This window comes from Nycticebus coucang, chromosome 3, assembly GCF_027406575.1.
Source record: "Nycticebus coucang isolate mNycCou1 chromosome 3, mNycCou1.pri, whole genome shotgun sequence".
Lineage (NCBI taxonomy): Eukaryota > Metazoa > Chordata > Mammalia > Primates > Lorisidae > Nycticebus > Nycticebus coucang.
Genome location: NC_069782.1, coordinates 116,440,833 through 116,461,027, shown reverse-complemented (window position 1 = coordinate 116,461,027; position 20,195 = coordinate 116,440,833). Strand labels below are relative to the sequence as shown.

The window sequence follows — 20,195 nt, the reverse complement described above, 5'->3', positions numbered from 1 at the left end:
TAGCAAGCCAAATATGCAGTAGTCCAAGGCACTTTTGCAAGAAGTTCTTCAACTGATACTTTGCTCCCTGTGCTAGTCTTAGCTGTGTTCACTCTGATTGATGTGAGTAAACTTTTTTCATGGAAACTATTTCTGTGGAAATAGTTTTAAAAAATCCTCATCCACAGAGTTTGAAACAATCTTTTCAGAGAACTGGTTGCCTTTTCTACCTTAGCCTGTAGGGTGAGGGACTCTAGCTCATAAGTGTAAGGAGGAGTCTATTATGAAGAAGTTAGCAAGAGGAAGGCACATCTTTAAGAATTGGCCACAGGTAGGTCACTCCAAAACCAAAGCCTTTTGATAGCCTTACGTGCATTTTAGTTTATCCTCTCTTTTTCCCTACTCAGCACACATATAGCCCCTCAGAAGACAGGGATGAGGTATATTGTTACCGGTCACGTGGAAGTGCTTTCAACTTTTTGGAACAAATTTATTTGGCATTTTCTTGGATTTTTTTCCAGTAAATCCACCTTTTAAATGGGAGAAATAAAAGCATGAGACCAAACTTCTGACTTTGAATTGAATAAAAAATAAAATACAGAAATATTTGTGAGCTCTTTAAAAAAAGAAGAAACCAACCAAACAAAAAACAGCCGAAGTGGTACAAACTTACATTCCTAGCTACTTGGGAGGCTAGGGCAGAAGGATCTCTTGAGCCCACGATTCGTAGGTCAGCCTGCGAAGCATAGTGAGAACCTGTCTCTTTAAAAAAAAAAAAAAATTTTTTTTTTTTTTGCTGGTGGGAATGTAAAATGGTACAAACAACTTTTGAAAGCAGTTTGACAGTTTCCTGAACTACTAAACATACAGCTACCATACAAACCAGGAATTGAGCTCTTGGGGATTTTTCCCCAAAAAATGAAGACTGATGTTCACCTCTCCCCCTGCCCCCCGCCCCCAAAAATGTATTTGGTAAGGAAAAACTATTACATAATAGGGCAAAAATAGTTGATGTTTATGTCATGCTAAGTCTTGCTGTTTTGAGGTAGGTACACCTTCACATGTGATCAGATAATCTGAGCACACCGGGATCCCCCTCTGCATCTCTTCTGCTCTCTACCTCTCACTTCGGTGAGACCTTAAGCCAGAATGTGACCTTCTCTGTCTGATACAATTCCACTCTTCTTTCTTCTGTCTTCAGGAAAATGTGACCTGCTCTGCAGAACGGCTTATCCCCTGCTAATTTCTCCCCCGCGGCATCACCCTCTCTGCTGCAGCTAAGCAGAAGTTGGTCTTCCTTCTTGAAGTGGCGCATTGGCCAACTGTTCAGTTGCAGCCCTCCCACCCTCCTCTTCATTTGAATCCACTCTAGCTGCTGAGCTGAGCCATCCTGGGTCAAGATTGCTATAAGGCAGTGCCTGACTCTTTTCAATTTTTCTTTCTTTCTTTCCTTCTTATTTTTTTTTCAGACAGAATCTTGTCACCCAGGCTGGAGTACAGTGGTACAATCATAGCTCATTGTAACTTCTAATTCCTGGGCTCGAAGGATCCACATGACACAGCCTCCAGAGTAACTAGGACCACAGGCACACACTACCATGCTTGGCTAATTTTTATTTTTATTTATTTTTGTAGGGACAGGGTCTCACTATGTTGCCCAGGCTAGTCTTAAACTCCCAACCTCAAGTGATCCTCCTTCCTCAGCCTCCCAAATTGCTGGGATTACAGGCATGAGCCACCACACCGGCCAGGGCCTGACTCTTAAAAACACTTTCTCTCTGTGCCATTTTTGATACCTTCAGTATCCTCAGCCATGACCCATTTTACAAATCCTTGTGCTCAATGCTCTGTGACAAGGCAGACAGGTGCCAAGTCACACCCTTAAATCTTTTTACTTCTTAGATTGTTCTAACCAGACGTCTGTAAGCTCCATCCTGTGTGCCTCCTCACCCCTTCTGGTATAGTCATCTCTACTGCTCCCCCCGGACAGCCACCAAACCTGTTCTTTCCAGTTCTGGGGAGTTACCAAGAGTTATTCCCTTTCCAGTTTTGGGGAGTTACTCGCTTCTCTCTGCCTAGGTGCTCTGGCCCCCTTCCCAAGTGATGGTCATGGTTTTTTAATACTCTCTTGACCACAGCCCTAGAATTTCTTGTTGCCTTTGTCCTGAGTTCTGTAAATTCTGTTATCCCAGTCCTCAGTCCTAGATTAGCTTTCTTTCTTTATTTATTTTTAACCTGCCCTAGGTGAAAAAAGACACTAAATAAGTAAAATGTATGGTATGAAAGGTCGTGGTCAGGGATGGTTCAGCTGATATAAAGGATATTTGAATAGAGACTTGAAGGAGGCAAGGGAGGATATTTGGGGAAGAATATTCCAGAAGGGACCACAAGTACAAAGGCGCCTACTGTACTATTCTAGCCACTGTTAGAGGCACGGTAAGTGGCCAGTGTGGGAATGGGCAAGTGGGGAGAGGTGATGGCCGGGTGAGTTTGAGAGTGTGGAAGAGGGTGACATTGGGGGCGCGGCAGGAGTCACACCCTGTGGGACCTTGTGGGGGCCTAGCAAGAAGGAGCTTGAGTTTTACTTGGAGGTTTAACACAGAGGGTTGTGAGTACGGAAGTGGTTTTGAGGGGCAGAGGTGGAATCAGAGTTAGAGGCGGCTGGTTTAGGAGGTAAAGCTGTCGAGATTGACTCTGATAGATTGGATGGGGAGGCGGGAAAGAACACTCGCACATACGGTCACCAGTCATTGCCAGAGCAAATGGCAGGGAGGAATTGCGGTTTACGGAGCTGAAGAAGGCATGGAGGAGGCGTCAGTTTGGAGGAGAAAGCAGGTGTTTGGCTTTGGATATTTCAACCTGGTTAGGCAGGAACCATGGTGTATGCTTCGTGCGGCTCACCGAATACTCAGGACCAGGCTTGTGCATAGTACATGCTTAATAAATGTTTGGTTTCATTTTCATTCAGTGAGTTGGCTTTTACACACACACATATATATATATATATATATATATATATATAGTTTTCAGTCCTTAGCTCCTTAATGCTAGCTCTTTTTATACCAAAGAGAAAAGCTCATTAGGTTTATAAATACAAGATAAATTTGAGCTGTGTCTTTAGTGAAACTGACGTGGCTATAGCCTTTGCCAGCGTGCTTTGATAATCTGTTCTCTGAATGCTAATCATCAAGTTCCTTTGTAAACAGTATCTCTATATAATAGCTTCGCTCTGTAAAACATAACTTACTTTAGGTCATGAGATTTTTGTATTACATGTGGAGTTTAATTTCTCTGTCATAGGAATAGAGCATGGTCAAAATCTGGAATAGACACCCATGAGACTGCCACTGTTACGTTAGGGTAAGAAATCAGTTTCCAGATGTCATTTGAAGAGTCACTTTGGGGCACTTTTAGGTGCTAAATTTTACCCCCACACTGAGAGGTTCTTTTCCTCCAGGTGTAGAACATAATTGCTGTTCTTAGTCATTTTCCCAGTTTTGATCTTCGTGACTGACGTTCTGTTCTTTTACAAATTAAATCCATATTGTCCCTTGTTCCTTGTTTCTTTTTTATACCGAAATAACCTGTGACATTTGAAAGTTAAATTGTTTGATCTCACAGTTTATATCTTTAGATCACTTGACAAGATTTTGAAATGCTTCTAATGAGCCCTGGCGCCTTCTCAGGGTATGATAACACAATGCTGTCATTGGAGTGGAGACTGACGTTTCGTCAGATGGTTGAAGAAGGTGTTAATGCATACCAAGCTCTGAAAACATCGAGCATTACATGATCTGGACATAAAAAAGACAACTTAGAACAGTGACACCTGCAGTTCTATTTTAGGGTTAGGTGAGGCATAATCAGGGATGTATTGTTACTGTGCTGGTCAGCTGTGTGTTCTCTTATTATTCCTACCAGTGTTTCCATCACTGATGCAAATTAATGAACAACTCACCCACAAAGGATGTAGAAAACTTATCATACTTTTGGAATCTGTTGGTAAATACCTTTAAGGTCTCATTAAGGTACAATTCATCTGTCTGTAGAAATTTTGGTACATTTGAAGAGCATGATGGCTTAATTTTAGGTGGAAGATGACTCTGGAGACAATTTGAAGGAAAAAAGCTTCAACTATTTTTCTCTTCATCATTGTGCAAATATGAAATGAATTTTGTTTGGATGTTTTTCATTTTCGTGTAACAGCACTGACTTTCGATTTTGAGTTTACTTATCGCGAAGAATAAAAAATTGGAAATCTCTCTTGAATCTCTCTTGAATATAACAATTGAATGGCTGGTTTTCTTTATATATTTAAGAAATTACATCTTTATTAAGGCCAGTAGGCCTCGTTGTGTTTTTTTTTTTTCCTATTAAAGCAAATTTAAGAAGAAATGGTATGATTAAGGTATAGAGATCACTTATTTTTTTTTTTTACATTAGTTTTCTTTTGATGAAATCTCTAAATAGTTTGAGTTTGTTCTTCTTTTATAGATAGGGAAAAGCGTGTTTTAAAGAGGATAATCTTCACATTGTGAAGAATCTAGAATTAAGACATGCTGTTTGGATCAAAGGCAGTTGACCACCTTCTTCCTCTAGTGTTCATTTTTTTCATTCATGGAGCAGATATTTCTATTGATTGCCTACTATGTAATAGACACTGCGCCAGCTCCTAGAGATCCAGTAATGAAAAACAAAACCAAGGGGACCTTCTCTTATGGAGCTTTCATTTCCAATAGAGCAGAAAGACGTTCTGTAGTAAGACAGTGTAGATAAGACTGCTATGGTTTGAGTGTGTCCCTCAAATTCGTGTGTTAGAAAGTTAATCTTGCATGTAGCCGTATTCAGAGGTGTCACCTGTAAGGGGTGATTAGGTCATGAGGACTTTGCACTTGTGAATAGATTAATGCCATTGTTACAGGAGTGAGTCACCCCCACCCTCTCCCTCTCTTTGCTGTGTCATAAGCCAGATGCCAGCACCTTGGTATGGGACTTCCTAGCCTTCAGTCCTGTTGTAACCGTGTGAAATGGACTGAGACAAAAGGGATTATCAGAGAAGGCTTGTTTGAAGAGGAGATGTAGGAATAGAGGTCTGAAAGTGGAGTGGAAGCCCGTCTTGTGAAGCCTAGGGCAGAGGTTTTCCAGGTAGAGACAACAGCATGTTCAGAGGCCCTGAGGCAGGTAGAAACGAGAAGTAGACTAGGGTAATAATGGAGCTGCAGTGCGCACTGATACATCCGAGGGCAGCCAGAGTCCTGTACGGCATGTGATAACTGAGCATGGATTTTGTTTTAAGAACAGTGGAAAGTTGTTGCAGGATTTCAGAGGTGGGAGACATATAGTTTTAGAAGTCAGTTCCCTTTTGCTGACTTAGGCAGTTGGAGTTTGGATGGAATGGGGTTTGCACAGGAGCAGTACTGAGGTGGCCGTGGAAGTAATTAAAATGAAATAGGACAATGCCTGAACTACGGTGGTTCCAGTGAAAGTCAAGTACAGCCTTCTGCTGTGTAACATGTTTTCTTCAACAACAGACCTCATATACAGTGGTGGTCCCGTATGAATATAATGCAGCTGAAAAATACCTCTTGCCTAGAAACATAGTCGTCCTAAGGGGTTTGTAGTGACACTGGTGTGAGCAAACCTACTGCCCTGCCACGTATAAAATTACACATGCAGTTATGTGCATAGTACTTGATAACAAATGACTATATTGCTGGTTTATATCTTTACTCCGCTGTATGTATTATTGTTATTTTAGAGTGGGCCCCTCCTACTAGTAACAAAGTTAGCTGTAAAACAGCCTTAGATGGGTCCTTTGAGAGGTACTCCAGAAGCAGGCATTGCTGTCATAGGAGATGACAGTTCCATACGTGTTACTGTCCCTGAAGACCTTTAGGTAGGACAAGATGCGGAGGGGGAAGACAGGGATACTGATGGCCCTGACCCTTGTAGGCCAAGGCTACTGTGTGCGTGTCTTAATTTTTCACAAAAAATGATGAATTTAAAATGTAAAATAACTATTTAAAGTAGAAAAACGCATATAGAATAAGGATATAAAAAGAAAAATAGTTTTGTACAGCTGTACAGTATGTGTTTTAAGCTAAATGTTATCACAAAAGAGTAAAAACGTTTTAAAAATTAAAGTTTATGAACTGAAATGTTACAGTAAGCTAAGACTCATTTATTCTTGAAAGAAGAATCCCTTTTGTGAATTTAGTGTAGTTAAGCAGGCAGTGTTTATAGTCCACAGTAGTACACAGTGATGCCCTAGGCCTTCGAATTCACCCAGCACACACGCACTCACCCGGAGCAACTCCCAGTCCTGCAGGAGTGTCCTGTACAGGTGCACCATTCGTGGTAAGTGTCCTGTACAGGTGCGCCATTCGTGGTAAGTGTCCTGTACAGGTGCGCCATTTTTTATACCATTTATTTGCTGTACATTTTCTATATTTAAGCTAGATACACAAATCCTTGCTGTTGTGTTTCACTTGCCTTTAGTGTTCTCTACGGTACCTAGGACCAGCAGGCTGCACTGTTCAGCCTCAGCATGTGGTAAGCTGCACCATTGAGGGTTATGCAGGTACACTCTATGATATCCAAACCGGGGTGGAACCACCTGTGTTTCTCAGAAGGTGCCCGCCACTGGGTGTCACGTGACTACAAATGGATTCATGATGTACTGAAGAGAATTTGCAGAACCTGGATCTTTGGTGACACTGGTTCTTTTTAATATGGCTCTTTTTTTGTCTTTGCCAACTTAACACCTAAAGAATGGTATCTTGCCATTGTTTTAATTTTTTTTCCTATATTTTAAAGTGGTGATATTGAGCTTTTTTCCCTCCACATTTGTTGGTGTTTGTGTGGGAGTGTGTGTGTGTGCGTGCGCACACATGCGATTGGCCACATATAATCTGTGAAGAGCCTTTTTCTTACCAGATTTTTAAGAACTCTTCATATTTGGAATCTATGGCAAATTTTAAAATTTTTTTGTCCTTTGTTGTCTTTTATCTTTTAATTTTGTAAATGGAGCATTTTCACTTTTAAGTTATGGTTCATACACTTGGTGTCTTATGCATGTTAATGTTGGATACTTTGTAATACTTATGAGCTTGAGAGAATGCTTTTATATTAAACTCTTTTTTTTTTTTTTTGAGGCAGAGCCTCAAGTTGTCACCCTGGGTAGAGTGCCATGTCATCTTGGCTCATAGCAACCTCCAACTCTTGGGCTCAAGTGATCCTCTTGTCTCAGTTTTTTTCTTTTTCTTTTTTTTTTTTAGTGTCCTGGGCCGAGTTCAAACCTGCTACCCTTGGTGTATGTGGCCAGTGCCCTGCCAACTGAGCTACAGGCACCACCTAAACTCATTTTGAAATTTGGTTCTTTCAGAGTAACATACCACAGTGATATGTGATCAAAGCTTTTTTTTTTTTTTTTTTTGAGACAGAGCCTCAAGCTGTCACCCTGGGTAAAGTGCCGTGGCGTCACGGCTCACAGCAACCTCCAACTCCTGGTCTGAAGCAATTCTCCTGCCTCCCAAGTAGCTGGGACTACAGGCACCTGCCACAACACCCGGCTATTTTTGGGTTGCAGCCGTCATTGCTGTTTGGCGGGCCCAGGATGGATTCGAATCCGCCAGCTCAGGTGTATGTGGCTGGCGCCTCAGCCGCTTGAGCCATAGGCACCGAGCCTAATCAAGGCTTTTTTAAGAGTAATGAACCTATTTGACCTAATGCAAAACAGACTTGGTTGTGTTTGTTCAAATCTTTTATCTGTTTTTAAAATTGTTTTATCACACTTTTTATTAACTAATTTATAGTTGATATAATTTTATGTAATTTCTTTATAGTTCCATGGTCATCACTAATTAATTACAAAGTTCTTATTTTGTTACATTAAGCTATAGTTATGGAAGCCAGAGAATAAAGCTTATTAAAATTTTGTGTAAAGCAAGAATCAGTATTTGCAGTAATGGTTTTGGGATTAGTTCCTCTAGTGGATTAGACCTTTGTGAGTCCTTGAGGTTCTAGACAAGGTCTTGTGAGATTGCAGAATAACTCAGACCTACATGAAAAACTTGGAAATGGCTGTGCTGTTAGTTGTCAAGATCACTAGAAACACATTAAGTTGTAGGATTAGTAGATGCGCTAGATTAAAATCACATGGGTATAGAGGCGGGCGTATCAGTTGATGGCTCAGGAAGCAGTCCTTGCAGCTCCATTACCTAGTTGGATCATGTGGGCCCAGGATGTCTTTTGGAAGCTTGAGAAGAGTAGAGGGATTAGGATGTCCTGTGGTAGACTCGATGCCCCCCCACCCCAGGAGTATTCTACCTTCCCCTAAAGCTAGAGCTACCATCGCTTGGCAGCCTGATCCCGGGCTCCATCTGGCCTGCGCTGCTGCATGGCTACGCTCCTAGACAGCTGAGCTTCAGTGCTGGTAACTAGCAATCAGTTGATAAAGAAGCTCAGGGAAGATGGGACCCGGACCTGTGGGAAATGTTCAGACCCTAAGCAGAATCAAGAAGTCCTAGTCATCGGTTAGTGGAGAGAAAGGAACGAATTGATGGATGGAGATTCATTTTTAAGAACTGGTGTAATTGCTTTCAAGAAAAAAAAAAAAAAAACTTCATGCATTTAGGGGAAGGAGGGAGTAAAAGGTAGAGGAGATATACCTTTGCTTTCTTTGAACTCTTTGGATGATTCTTTTACCTCCAGGAGACCACGGTCAGGAGGCAGGGAGAGCCGGACGAGGGCTAGTACAACATGCTGGGAACGTGAACAATGCCTTCGCTGCAAGGATGCTCAAGGCACATGCGTTTAATTGCCTTCGATTTAGAATATATCCCTTCAAAATACTTTGAACTTCTCTTGCTAGAAATTTATTTTGGAAGATAGACTGGAACTTGATTTCTCCTATCTAGCCTGTGCATTATTGCTAAGTTTGAAACTTGGTGTTAGTCCCAAGGTCATGTTTCTTAAATTAGGTTTCTTCTTACCACACTGAGTCAAATTTCTTTTTATAAGGGTAGTCTGATAGACTTCTCTCAGTGAAATGGAAAACCTTTGGCTACGCACTTAATGGGAATTTCTAATCCTCATTGAACTATAAAAAACTTAACTTCAGTATAAATATGATTTACAAAAACATATTGATCAAGAAATTGTGTTGTTTGCCTTCAGTCTGCTCTCAGTGTGTTACCAAACTAGTCAGTCTCCAATGAAAACACCGAAAGTGTTCTTTAAATTAGTTTCTTTTGATTGTCTTCATCGGGTATGGTGACCGGGTGACCCAATCAGTCTTCCAAAGTTCATAGATTGTTAGAAGTGGCCATGCTTCTGAGTAAACAACACACGTCTGACCAGGAATTTCTTCACTACTATGGAGCAGAAGCATTCTGGGAGAGAAGTGATTGAGAAACTGAAGTATTATTGTTGCTGCAGTTGCCGATGGGGTCTTCTCCATGAATTCTTTCCTGAGGCTGATAATCATTAAGAAGTTTTCTCCCCATACTTTCCTTTAGAGTTTTTATCATTTCATGTCTTAGATTAAAACTTTTGTCCAGTGTGAGTTAATTTTTGTAAGTGGTGGGACATGTGGGTCCAGTTTCAGTCTTTTACATGTGGCTATCCAGTTTTCCAGGCACCATTTATTAAATAGGGGTTCTTTTCCTATTTAATAGTGCATGCTTTTGGTTGGTTTGTCGAAGATTAGATGGTGATGTGAGGCTGGTTTTGTCCTAAGTTCTATATTCCGTTCCATAGCTCTGTGTCTCTATTTTGATGCCAATATCATGCTGTTGTGATCACTGTAGACTCATAGTATAACCTGAAGTCTGGTAATGTGATGCCTCCAGGGTTGTTTTTATTTCATGGAATTGTGTTGACTATTCAGGGTTTTTTCTGGTTCCATACAAATTGAAGAACTGATTTTTTCAAGTTGTTCAAAGTGTGATATGCTGGTGTTTTAATGTGAACTATATTAAATCTGTAGACCATTTTGAGGAGTATTAACATTTTAACAATATTCATTCTTCCCAGCCACGAATATGGTATGTTCTTCCATTTATTAACATCTTCTGCTGTTTCTTTTCTCAGAGGTTGATAGTTCTTTCTATAGAGAACCTATACCTCCTTTATTAAGTGTATTTCAAGGTTTTTCATTTTCTTTAAAGCTATTGAGAAGGGTATTGTGTCTTTGATTTGATTGTTGGTGATAAATGGGACCTGAACAAGTTAAAAAGCTTCTGCACAGCCAAGGACACAATCAACAAAGCAAATAGACAACTTACAGAATGAAAGAAGATGATCACATGTTACAAATGGGACTAAGGGCTAGTGCCCAGAATATACAAAGAACTCAAGTAAATCAATAGAGAGGAGCGAGCAACATAAACAGAACCTTTTCCCAAGAATGCAGAAGAGTGGCCAACAAACACATGAAAAAACGAACATTGTCCCTAATCATCAGAGAAATGCAAATCAAAACCACTTTGAGATGTCACCTAACACCAATGATAATAGCCCATGTAGCAAGGTCCCAAAGCTGCAGATACTGGTGTGGGTACTGAGAGGGGGTACTTGATGGGATTGGTGGGATTGCAAATTACTACAACTTTTTGGGAAAGAAGTATGGACAGTCCTCAAAGAACTAAAATTAGAGCTCCCATTTGACCCCAGAATCCCATTAGTAGGTATTTTCCCAGAAAAAAAAAAAAATCTTTTTACCACAAAGACATTTGCATTCAAATGTTTATAGCAGCTCAACTCATAATTGCAAACATGTGGAAAAAGACCAAAATGCCCATCAACCCACGAATGGATTAATAAACTGTAGCATATGTATACCATGGAATAAATACTATTCACCCATAGAAAAAATGGAGACCTGGATGGATTTGGAGTGCATTCTCCTAAGTAAAGTTATCTCAAGAACAGAAAAGCAAGCATCCCATATACTTAATACTGATCTGAAAATAATAGACCAACAACTTCAGGCCCACATGAGAGAGTAACACAGTTAAATTCAAGAAGGGAGGAGGGGACTTGATTAGTTTCTACCTATCAGGTCCGATGCAGGGATATATGGCACACTTCCTGGGGGAAGGTTCAGCTACAACTAGACTTTGAACTTTACCTTACAAACAAAAATAATGAAACCTAATCATATGTACCCTCATGTTAACCCATAATTTTTTTAAAAGTTAAGAAAGAAATGAAATGAAAAGGCCCATCACAGGGAAAATATATTTTAAAAACCCAGATGTATGATAAATGAGTTTTATTCAGAATATAAAAAGAGCTCTATAAAAAAGAAAGAAACTGAAATACTAAATCTTGTAGGACATTTTCATAGTGTATGAGACAAAGGAAAAATATATATAAAATCTGAGCTGCCTTAGAAAATCTGGAGGAAATTGTTCCTATGTATAAATTTTATGGTATTCTCATTTGTTTCTATGCTAATGAAAAGGCCTATTGCCTATTATAAGGTTAGGATTGAAAGCACCATCAAAAGTTTACTTTCAGCTGTCGAGAGCACTGTCTTTGTGCTGTATGTGCCCTGGGGCTCTTCTTGTCAGGGCCAGAAAGTCCAGTAAAGAAAGTCAGGGATGGATCCCGGAGGCTGGTAGGGGGGAGATGCAGGGAAACACAGCCAGGGGGATGAGAAGCCGGATGAGGCTGTATCATTTTTCACGGTCATTTTATTCTTTTTCTCTTTAAAATGATTAATTAATATGTAATAATAATGGAACTAAGTATTTTATGTTTTCAGTCATTGTTTTTTGGACACTTAATGAACCCTGTCATTCTGGCAATTCATGTTCCTTTTCATTCTGATAAGATTTTTTTTAATGATTTTTTGGATAATTTTTAGATTTAAAAGATTTTAAAATCTGTAACATGCAGTTTCTTGAGCTCTTACTATTTAGATATTGAACTTCCTAGATTACTTTATTACTCTTTTCTCTTAGTTTTCCATATTTCTTTTTGTTCTGTGTCTGAGATTTTTTTCAACTTTATTTTCTCTTGTTTCTATTGAATTTTTCATATTTGCCATAAATTTCTAGGTGGTCTCTTCTTAAAATTCTCTCTCCCTTATTTTTTTGGGGGGCGGGGGAGGTACCATCTTGTTCTTAGATACCTTACCTCTGAGAATATTAGTTTTTCTCAACATTATCATTTCCCTACTTAGCCTGTTCCTTTCTTCCACATTTTTCTTGTTTTTTTTTTTTTTTTTATCTCTGGCTTTTATGTTTATTAGAAAGTTTCTTCACTACTCGGGAGGCTGAGGCAAGAGAATCGCTTAAGCCCAGGAGTTGGAGGTTGCTGTGAGCTGTGATGCCACAGGACTCTACTGAGGGCCATAAAGTGAGACTCTGTCTCTACAAAAAAGAAAGTTTCTTCAAATGTCTAGTCTTTTTTTTTCAGTTGTCCATTCATACTTTCCAATAGGCGCTAATAAAGCCTTTGGAAGCTCTTTGCACAAGAGGAACTTGTTTATATGGGTTTCAGTGCAAGGTAATCAGTATCCTTACGTGTTTTTGTCTGAAAACATTTGAAGCTTCCAGAAAAAAAAATTATCTGATCGTTTACCTGGGGTTACTTTGGGTGCCTAATGAGGTAAAGGATGAGGGCATATCCTACTTAATCTGTTTGCAGTTTTTACTTAATCTCTTGTTTTTAGTGTGGTGCCCCTGCTTTGATCCGAGTTCCGTGTCGGCTGTCTAAAGGGTTCTCCATTCCTCCTTTCCTGACAACAAACTTCCAGTCTTCAGAGTAGGGGTCAGTTGCTCAGCTATGCAAAGTGAGAATCTACAGGTAACTTCTTAAGTGGTCTTTCCACCAATCTTTCTGTTTCTAGCTACACTTTCACAGCCATTTCCAAGGTACTTGATGCTACCAATTCCTCCTACTGAGAAGGCTTCTGTTACATCATTCCGATTGCTTCCTGTCTCTTTCCCCTTTGCTGGCCTAGGGCTCTCCTGTCTTAGGCCTGGTGGGTCCTGTCACCACTAATTCACCTGCTTCCCATCTTCCTAAATTGTGTTGCTGTTTTCTCTTCTGCTCTTCTGTTTTCTTTGTCTTTTTTGCTTTCTTTACCCTGTTTTGTTTTGTTTTTAATCCCTCTATTACCATTTCAGAGGAGCTTGGGGAGGCAAACAAAAGGAATGTATGTGTTTAGTTAGTTATCTTTTTGAAATCTGGTTCACCTTTTAATTGACTGGATTCTGTTTTCTGTTCTCATTTTTGCCGCCCCAAAGATGGATCGTTTAAAATGTTGGAGGTTTGAAAAACTTTTCAATTGTCTTTCAATTTACGTAGTTCATATTTTTGCTGATTTCTCTTCCTCTTTTGACCTGGTTTTAACCTTTTGCTCTCTTCCCCTTTCCTCCGGAGGTACCAGAGGGTCACAGAGGAGTGAACCTCACATTTGCCTATACTTTCTTTCTTTCTTTTTTTTTTTTTTTGTAGAGACAGAGTCTCACTTTATGGCCTTCAGTAGAGTGCCGTGGCCTCACACAGCTCACAGCAACCTCCAACTCCTGGGCTTAAGCGATTCTCTTGCCTCAGCCTCCCGAGTAGCTGGGACTACAGGCGCCCGCCACAACGCCCGGCTATTTTTTGGTTGCAGTTTGGCGGGGGCCGGGTTTGAACCCGCCACCCTCGGTATATGGGGCCGGCGCCTTACCGACTGAGCCACAGGCGCCGCCCGCCTATACTTTCTTAAACGTAACCTTTTTCTTTTTAAAAATTATGTCTTATTATTCCATTAAGGTTTCAGTTCTTCCTTCCAATCTCTTTAGTTTGCTCACTTCAGTCTCTTTAAACCTGTCCTATTTTCTCAGATTCATAGTTTAGAAAATAAACTTCCTATCTGTCACACCTGCCACATCTCCCTTGTGGTTGATCACTTCTTCATGTGATTTATAATTTTTAATTATTTTCTTATCCTCAGCAGTATTCCTTTTTTCAGGGGAGTCCTGTGAACCGTTGTTTTGTTGAGGGGTCTCTAAGGAGCTGTTTTGCATTTATTTCTCTTTTGTATTTCCACTGATCTCTTAGTAGGGTACTCTCACACCACACAGGTAATATAAATTTGGATTCTTTATTGTTGTGCGCCAATTGCATGGGTCTGATTTTTCTGGTCTTACAGTGATCTTTGCTTTATTAAAGGTCTCAGTCCTAGTCCCTGCTCTGGCTAGAATCTTAAGACCCTACGTAGCCCCAAGAAAGGAGAGGCCAAGTCTGGTGCCCCCGTGAACTGTAAGTGTTAGCTTGTGTCTTTTCGGTCTGGCTTTGAGATTTCTCTTCTTTTGATATGTGACAAGTTCCTTTTCTTCATTTTGAAACTGATACTTGGTTACTAAAATTTCAGCTTTTATATTTTTTGTAGATTTTTTTTTTTTTGGCCGGGGCTAGGTTTGAACCCACCACCTCCGGCATATGGGACCGGCGCCCTACTCCTTGAGCCACAGGGGCCGCCCTATTTTTTGTAGATTTTTATACATTTAACATACAAATGAGATGCGCATCACTGGGCCCATGTTCTAGAACCATAAGTGTTTCCTTTGTATTCTCATTTATTCATATATTCAATAAACGTCAATGTGCTGTCTCTGAGGCTCTAGAGACTACACTGCATGCTAGACTAGGCTTTCAGAAGGTGATGTAAGGCAGGAAGAATATGCAGGGTAGAAGGAACAACTTGTGAGGTATATGCAGTAACTGCTTTGAGGGGGAACAACACAGGCCCAGAGCTTGTAAGGGAAGGCTCGAAAGGGTAAAGGAATAGGCTGCCTCGTGGAAGGCCTTGGAGCTAAGCGCCCCGAGAGCTGTGGGGAGCCATCAGAGGCCGTCAGCGCCAGGTGAGGGGTTCAGACTACGTGCTGACAAGACCGTCTGAAAGCAGTGTGGCAGAGGGTTGCGCTTGAGCCACGCTGGAGGCAGAAACTAAGGCAGAAGCAAATGGGGACCCCGGAAAAGGGAAAAAGGTTTCAGAGAATCTTCGAGGCAGGATCTCTAGAAATTCATGGTGGACTGAGAGAACGTGTGTGTTGCAATCCCATGGGCCAGATTAACCTTGCTTTTTTTTTTTTTGTTTGGTTGGTTTTGCCATTTTAGAAAATTGAACTGTGATTTCCTTGGGTATGGATTCCCCTATCCTGTTTGCCACAATCCTTGCCATTTGGGAAGGAAATGGGAAATATCTGAGATTGGAATTTCGGCCTCAACTGTGACCCAGGTTGGCTTTATGGCTTGGGCACTGAAGGCATCTGAAGTTGAGGGCCTGGTGGAATGACTTCCTTGGGCAGCTTTTTAAATGTATACCTTTTTCTCCTGGGGGTATGAGGAGAGAGAGGGGTAAGGAAGGACCAAGGAACGGAGGGGCAAGATGACTGCTTTCCTGTCCTCTTGACTGCGGCTCTGCTACCACCCCCAACCTCCAGTTGCCACTCCCATGCTTAGCCTAGTCCCTTGAGTGACTGGGTAGGCACTGCCAATGTGCCTTATACCACATTGAAGTTTCTTAAAGACAGAAGATATTATAGTAAATCGTGGGCCCATCCTTTTTCTAAGCTGTCTTTTTTTACAGTCCTAATTTACTTTTATAAGGAAGTCCAAGGTACACGTAATATTTTTATTCCAGCTAAATAAGCAGTAAATTAAAAGGATTTGGGCTCCCATTTTAAAGAAGAGTGGGGAGAATGGAAGGACTGGAGGGAATGGAGTGTTGTGCGATAGAAATGAAAGCCTGCCATAGCTTTTCCCAGGCTTCCTGGGCAGATGAAATCAGCACATCAGCTCGTGTGAGAGCTAATGGAATTTGGAAACGTGGACTTTGTGTTACATTCTTGAGAGCTGCTGCAGTGAATCCGGGTCCAAGTCCCATAGATTAAGTAGGCAAATATTAAAATAGCCCTGCTGATTTAGACTTAGGCAGTTCATCAGTTGAGTAGGAATAGATTATCTTTGGAGTTTGAGGTATTTGAGTTTTAAGAATGAATTCCCAGGGCGGCAATTGTGGCTCAAAGGAGTAGGACGCTGGCCCCTTATGCCAGAGGTGGCGGGTTCAAACCCGGCCCCATCCAAAAACTGCAAAAAAGAATGAATTCCCATGGGAATACAGTAGTGCTTAGTTGTCAGTAGAGTTATGCAAAGTTTTCCTATGGCAGCAGGCAGCGTTTTCACATAATCTTTTCTATTTTGCAGTAGCCTAAGTGGAAGGATACTGAAGAAAATCTAGCTGCTAGAACAGTTGTAATTCTGGTGGTTTGTTCTTATTTTCTCTCTGGAGTGATGGGAAATAACCTGAGATTGGAATTTCGGCCTCATCTCTATTGGAGGTTTGGCTCACATTCCTGGACCATTTTGTTTTGGAAATATGAAGAATTTGATAACCTACTTATACACAGAGGACAAAGGTTCCAATTATTTAGAGCAGTGGTTCTCGACCTTCCTAATGTCGCGACCCTTTAATACAGTTCCCGTGGGTCACGACCCACAGGGTGAGAACTGCTGATTTAGAGAAATCCGTGAGCTGCTTTCCTGTTTTTAAAGAAAACTAATGCAGGAAGCATCTATTTTTAATTTTACAACATAATATACATGTTTGAAAACATAGAATATAATTGAACTAAAAACAGCGTTTCCCCCTTCTAATAAGTGCCACATGTGCATGTATGTGTATCAGTGAAATCAGAAAATACTGAAAAAAATGAAGACGTTCATACAATTCTGTTACCCAGAGGTAAAACCTATGAAAGGAGTGCGCACCTTGTAGCCCTTTTTTCAGTGGATATTTGTAACACATATGGATTTACAAAAATTATAACATTCTATTTGGTAACTGTTTATTCACATGACCAAACTATAAATATAAACATCACTGCAGATACAGAAACACAAATATAGGACAATTGTTAGCAGGAGCTTTGTATTCTGTTTATAACATTTACTTTTCCACCGTAGAACTTTTAGATTATTTCTAATTTTTTGCCATACCAAATGATTATTTGAATTTTCTGATCACTAAATATCTGCAGATATTCTGCTGTGAAATGACTCAAATGGAGGCACAGGGCAGGGGAGGCAAAATGAGCTGATCTTTCTTGTGGTAGGACTCTCTGTTAAAGGAATAAAACCGTTTTCTACTCCTAGGGTGGAGAACACGCTAGCACCGTGATATGTGGTGTGCGGTTGACCTGGCTGTGTCATTATGTTTTATCTATTTTGTCTGCCAGAAATTGTCTCTTCCCTTCTGGAACATCGAAGCCTGTGACATTGAATTGGGTCATTCTGAGGTGAGGGACACAAAAAGAGAGGTATCAATTGGGTACATTAACATAGGGCAGCTGTGGAGAAGGAATATATCTCAGATATTGTGAAAGCTAAGTTTATTAGATAAACGAATTGTGGAAGAAACCAGACAATATCATTAAATGAGGCTCTTCTGAGAGCCCAAATGGACAAAAGGGCAAATACATAGACTTCAGCCAGCCCTTCTCTCCTGTCTAAGCAAAGCGGGTTGAGCACACACCTAGCTGAAGGGACTTTTTTTGCAAGGGATGATTTTATTTGCTCAGAGTTGGACTGCAGAATTGTGAGCACTGCATGTAATAGCAATTTAAAATAAAGGACAATTTAAAGGTTAAGGGATCAAAAGTAATCTTCTAAAATTTCTTCAACTGTAGCCTGAAATAAATACATAGGTTCTTCAGCTGAAACTATTAAACCTTTTTTGTTCTTCAAATATATACGATTTTATGAACTTTGCCTATTTAACTTAACTCTTCAAATGCTAAATAAAAAATAATCTATAGCTTATTAGATTGGTTTGAAGAAAAACATTCAGGAGCTTTCCAAATTAAGTTAGGGAAAAATTAAACACATATCTCTCAAGAGTATTTCAGTGGGCTTCGTTGCCCTAAAAGGTCAATTAGGTTATAATTGACTTTTATGGAAAGTTATAGTAGATGTAAAGACTTTATCTGAACTTGAAGCTTTTCTCAAAAAGGCAGTTAGTATGTTTCATAATAAACTAGTATTAACTTGTCATTTGTATAGCTCTTGAACAAAACTTTATCTCTTCTAAACACATATAAGTATTTATCAGAGAAATTAGAAAATACCAAAAATCCACAGTTTGGGGTTATAAAGTTTGAGCAAAATGCTGCCTGCCCACCAAATTGTCATTGTGTGTTAAGTTGATATAAGCTATTGGAGTATATCATGTATATACTCCGTGTTACTTTTGCTTTTGTCTTTGAAGTGTGATATGTGAAGTGGAAAGTTTAATTCACTTTGTGTTTATAAGACTAATTATACATGTACTACTTCCTACTTTGATTTGTAATATCAGCATTTAGAAACATCTAGAACCCACCCAGGCAGCTTGTGTGTTTTTGCTGGGTTCATCACATCTTAGAAAGATCATAAGAATTTAATTCTTAATTTTATGGCACTCATTTTAAAAGTCTATTGAATCTTTAAGGAAAGAGTTAATTACATTCAGCATAATAATTTCTTACAGTTTTGTGTATTGCTTTGTTTTCTACGTACCTGACAGTACTTTGGGGGGAAAAATGGAATAAATGTATCAATTAAACTTTATGTCATGATAGAGGTACCAGGGTTGGAATGCATGTTTGAACTTGGATTTTCTGAGCAGTTGCCCCATGTCTAATTGTACGATGCATTTCGTGATATCCTATTTCTTAAACTTGTATTCAGTTTGTAATTCATACAGTAGATTTTTGTGAATACAACACTGTGTTACTTTTAGATAATGTCAGATAGCAACACAATAGATTCTTTTTGAGTAAGGATAAGCAAATATTTATAAATGATTTCTTTTGTGATTTTGCTTAGTTAATGTTTTTCACTACCAGAATAATTATTTTTCTGTTTTAGAGATTTGCCTGGTTTTGATATTGATAATTAACTATAAATAGTTTATACAGTATCATGGCATATTATCTGATGGATTTTATAATATTAAAGACTAAAATCTATTTAAAAAATGGGAGCCAAATTTAATATAGCAGATTTATGTTTTACTAAGTAGAGGACAGATAGAAAATCCCACTAAGTTTAGATCTGTCATGAATATGTACTGTTGTTCCTGCCTTTTATCCTTATGGACACCTTATATCCTTAAAAAAGATTTTTTAGACTTTCTTTCATACATTTTCAAATCTGTGAGCCCATTGAATATTTTGTAGTGAGAGAGACTGGAAAAGCATCTTGCCTCTCAGTCTAGCCCCAGGGTCAGCTCTTGGCTGTACATGAGATTTTAGCTCAATCACGATCTCAATGAGCTTTTAGTTCACTTATTTCTAAAAATCACAGCTGAATGAGAGTTCCTGCACCTCTTCTGAATTGTGTGATATTTCAGAATAAAGAATTTAATACAGTTTTTATTCTTCCATTATTTCTTCCCAGTTCTGAGAAATAAGTCCAATAATTTAGGCTCTGTTATTTTTAAAATTCTCACTGTAATGGATTCTAGATAGGTTTTCTGGGTGATGATGGTAGCTGTTTTATGAGCCGAGGCTAACATGCAATCTTCTGGACCTAGATGTGAAAGCACTTTGCCTTTTCCTTTTCAAAATCACCACAGTATATTCTGTATCGAGTATGTGAGTTCTCACCTTTCCCTCTGTACCTGGGCTCTAGGGTCTCTGAGTAAGTCTCTATCTTTTAGCAGTGGTCTTTGAATGCTGAGTAGAAGTCTAGCAGTTCACTTTCATAGCAATTAGCTTTTTCCCCATTTGTACAGCTTCAGCATCAGCTGTAGCAAAACAGCATGCATGTTTGTTTTCAAAAAAAAAAAAGCCTTCTTTTCTTTTCTTTTTTACTTTTTGAGACAGAGTCTCACCATGTTGCCCTCACTAGAGTACTGTGGCATCACAGCTCACAGCAACCTCCAACTCCTGGGCTTAAACGATTCTCTTGCCTCAGCCTCCCGAGTAGCTGGGACCACAGGCCCCCACCACAATGCCCAGCTATTTTTTATTACAGTTGTCATTGTTATTTAGCTGGCCCGGGCCAGGTTTGAACCCGCCAGCCTCAGTGTATGTGGCTGGCACCATAACCACTGTGCTGCAGGTGCCGAGCCACGGGCCTTTATTTTCAAACTTCGAAACTTGTTTGAGAAATAAAGGTTTATTTACTCATGAAATTTGGAAGGCTGTCTTTACTCATGTGTGTCAGAATGA

At 39.8% G+C, this 20,195-nt stretch overlaps 1 protein-coding gene across 19 annotated transcripts in view; it reads left to right on the top strand.

Moving 5' to 3' along the window:
• The window catches only part of SGMS1 (sphingomyelin synthase 1), a 297,687-nt gene that overhangs the window by 237,883 nt on the left and 39,609 nt on the right, over positions 1-20,195 (top strand). The window contains exon 9 of one of the 19 annotated variants that reach the window (XM_053582631.1): positions 14,152-14,241. The exons of the other annotated variants lie outside the window; for them this stretch is intronic. The gene's annotated coding sequence lies outside the window, so the exon portion shown is untranslated. The remainder of the gene's footprint in view (positions 1-14,151; positions 14,242-20,195) is intronic. 19 annotated transcript variants of the gene reach the window in all.